Raw genomic sequence first — 4,000 nt, forward strand, 5'->3', positions numbered from 1 at the left:
GCATAAACACTTTACACATTGCCTTTATGATAAGCCTTACAGCTTTGTGCCAAGCTACCAGAGGGTTAGGCAAGCATTTATTTAGTGACATATATGATTCACCCTGAAAAGGATTGTGTTTATTATTTGAGTGGGGCTCTCATCCCTATCAACTAATAGCACCATTTCTTACACACACGCTCCCTCATTTCCCCAATGTGCTCTCCCTGCTGGCTAATCTATCTGCATAAGGGTGATAAATAATTTTGTTAAGGTCACTTAAATGAGATCCTGGTAGTTCTCCTGCGATCCTGTGTCCGTAGGGTTCACCTCCCAGCTTGTCATTCCTTTATTAACCGGATTTGGGTCAAATTCCAGGGGTCAGAGACCTTCCAGTACAAGTTAACTACTGCTTCCTTGGTTACTAACCTTGTTATCTTTTAACCAGCCCAACAGAATAATCTATCAGTATATTCCATATAATGTAACGTTGTGTCACTTTGAACCATTGATATTGTTTATTTTCTCTTTCTTACCATTCAATAAAACTTAATCTTTTGCAGTAACATATTTTACTAGCCATTTTCTAGCAGAGAAGTGGGTTTTCATCAAGGTTTCTTTTGTAAATTAAAAGGTAAATCCTGAAAAGCTCTGTTTATTTTGATAATGTAAGTAAGTTTCTTCAGCCATAGGATCTGTCACTGTTAACTGGAAAATGACATATTTGTTTTACTTCTCAGCTAATTTTACAGATGAGGAAAAAAACCTTAGCAGAACAATGATGAACTACTGGGCAAACTTTGCGCGAAATGGGTAAGAAGCTCAACCAGTATCTTTATAATTCCTCACACAGAAAATCTTTTGATTATAAACGACAATTTTAATTGTATTTTCTGCAGAAACCCTAATGGAGATGGTTTGATGGAATGGCCTGCCTACGGTCTCGGTGAACAGTATCTGGAGATAAACCTGCAGCAGAAGGCAGGAGAAAAGCTGAAAGATCACAGAATAACATTCTGGAGTGAAAAGTTTCCTGAGAAAATTAAGGCACTGAATGCCCAAAAAAAACAGCATGCAGAATTATGATTCTTGCACAATACAAAATAAACATAAAGGAGTCTAATTTAAATTTCTTGTTTTACACTGCCTTTTCTAACTTCTCTTTTTGAAGCCTACATTCTAAAAGGGAATTTAACCACAGTCATAGATATTTTGGGACATATTTTATGCATTAAGTAGTAACATCATTAAAGAGACAACATAAAGAATGGTCCATCCTTTACTTTGATTGTGATCTAAACGTACATAAACCATACATGCTCCTTATCACCAATCACATTCTAATTGCGCACCTAACCTAAATTACAAAAGATTGATGCCTTAAATTCAGCATGAAAGATGAGAAGCTGATGCCTGAAATTATTATTTACACTGTTCTCGAATCAATGGAGGAGATTGTACAAAAATAATCAAAAGAATGTTCAAGTTGCATTTATTTTACTAAGAGTTAATGAATGTAACTTTTATTGGTTGTTGATGTAGGCCCACATGTATTAAAATGATCCCCTTGCAGCTTAGCAAACAACGTTTCTGCACTAAGTTGCGTCAAAGGACGAGAGCAGAAACGTGCCATATCTATGAAGCTGTAGTGTAGTGCAAGGGTGTGTACTAGAAGTGTACCCTTCCAGTACGAAATACAATGCCTATACAGTTGAGAATGTTTTCCAGTTTTTATGTGTTAGAAAAAAGATTTCTTTTCTCCAAACATTTCCGACGTTACAGCTACCTCGAGGAGGCATACATTATAGGCATAAAGCACAATCTACCTCTTTAATAGATAGGATTTTGCATCAAAATCCATGGGCAATTGTATGGGAATGCTCATGTACCACCCGTGGGACACATACTCGATGCAAAACAAGCCGCTTATTTATTTACTTGGGGGTACTAGCTTAAGTGCCATTCAAGTCTCTTTGTGTCACTTTTGGTAGCATCACACAAGCACAAAGGGCTGATAAATCTGGCCCATAATGTCTATAATATTCATTATAAGTGTCCCGCTCAGCCACACACGTATTTATCCTGCAGCCAGCTGGATCCTTCTATGAACATTTTTAAATTAAACCTGATGGTGGGGCTGAAGTAGGTCCTGATTGGAGGATAGAGGACTTATTCTTCTGCTATTGAGATACAACGTACATCTGCCCGGAGGGTATGGTTACTAAAGCCAATGAGGACAGCATCAGATTCTGTTGAAGGTTGAGGAGCAATGATTATCAGAAATAGGAAGACCATTGATGTCGACTGTGATTACCGATGGAATGGAAGGGCCTTGGTGGCATGGGAATCATTGCTTTAGTAGGAAGAGAGACCTAAAGAATGTAGGATATAAACCATTTGTTGGCAATAGAAAAGAAACTAAGAAACTTGTGGCTATTTTTTATTGTTAATTGGCACTTATGTTGATTTGTAAAACCCTAGTTTGTCTACAACCTATTTCACAGAACATGAGTGAAGCAGCTTTTTCTGAAGCGCTACGTAGAGATGAACTGTATGGGGTAGAATGTAAATATGACTGAGACAATACAGGGATTACTCGCTCCACAGTTGGAGTATGGAAAGTGTGCTGGGTGACTGACAGGGTACATTTGCAATTCCTTTGAATTCATTTAAAGGGAAGGAATTGAATACAGTTGATGCTATTATATACTGCTGCAACTACCAGGTCTTCATTACTGCCTAATTTATTAGAACTCAATTTCCCGACTTCAAATGAATGACAGATTGAGATGGCCTTGCCAGGATTAAGATATTGGCCTGCAGATCACACAGATGTAAGCAGCACCGGCTTAACTCACTAACCATCTTGAGAGCAGCAACAATGATACTGTGATAATGAAAAGGGGATTTAGGGAAACATCCTTTACCTCGCATTTCTTACTCCATAAAAACTTTCACAACGCAGGCCTTTACACCGCAAACTGTTACAACGCATTCCCCAATGTAATGCCTCCCTGGAGTTAGAATAGTAATTGCATTGGAATTGGGAATGCATGTAACAGAGTGCGCTGTAAAGCCCTGCCTTATAAAAGTTTTTGCGGAGTGAAAAATGCAGGGTAAAGTGTCCTATTTCGGTATTCAGATTGCAGAAAACTGATCCAGTTTGAAATAATTTAGATCTTTGTGGTTGCATATCGTGGGAGACTCTGATAGTTGTTATATTTCATTAATATACTTATTGTGACATGTATTATTTGATAGTTTCATCCTTCTTTGATCATGAGTGTTCGAGTTGCCATGGGAAAATCTATTTCCCAGTGCTACGCAGTGAGCTGCAAGTCTCTTCAAAGGTTTTAACGTGATATGTGAATGCATTGCAGATCAATATTGAGTCATATAGGATTTTTAAAAAATCCTGAATCGGTGAAAGATCCTAGTGCATTAGTGAAAAAGGGGGGTACAGGTATGGGAAGTGAAGCAGAGAGTTGAGGATAAGCAGAAGATAGCCAGTGAGGAAATGGAAAGATGGAGACAAGCGGACAGAGGGAAAATATTAATATATCCTACTATGTTCTGAGTCCTATTTTCTGATAGGATATGTAGTAATTGAAGCTGCTGTAAATATCTCTGTTCGATCTGTCTGTTATAGGATCCAATCCCAGTGACACCGTGAGAAAATCATAGATCTGTAACCTTTAGATAACAGTTTGAAATACTAGTAAAACAGATCTGTAACTTAATGTGTGTGTAGTGTCAGATTAATAAACTGCTCAGAGGGTAATGTACCTCGAGTTAAAATGTGCGTGTGATGTCCAGGTTTGAAACTCTGTAACATCAGTTTGTTAAAGAAATGGTTGCAAATGTTTTCTGAGGCTTTCTTGGCAATTATTTAAATAGCTGATGACTCAAGTATTTAATGAGACTTCAATCTACAGGTCACAATTTACAATCTCAGTATAATATCTGATTGAGTTAATTACTTGCTGTGCAGATCTATGCACAATCTGCAGGTCAGAGAGAG

The 4,000-nt window shown here is 37.8% G+C and overlaps 1 long non-coding RNA gene across 1 annotated transcript; it reads left to right on the forward strand.

The window, feature by feature from the left end:
• The first annotated feature begins 657 nt into the window (after positions 1–657).
• LOC146771179 (uncharacterized) lies at positions 658–3,780 on the forward strand. The gene is made up of 2 exons (XR_014975173.1): positions 658–792; positions 879–3,780. It is a non-coding gene; the product is annotated as an uncharacterized LOC146771179 (long non-coding RNA).
• Positions 3,781–4,000: the final 220 nt, after the last annotated feature.

Source organism: Triturus cristatus, unplaced genomic scaffold (assembly GCF_964204655.1).
Source record: "Triturus cristatus unplaced genomic scaffold, aTriCri1.1 SCAFFOLD_1085, whole genome shotgun sequence".
Classification (NCBI taxonomy): Eukaryota; Metazoa; Chordata; class Amphibia; order Caudata; family Salamandridae; genus Triturus; species Triturus cristatus.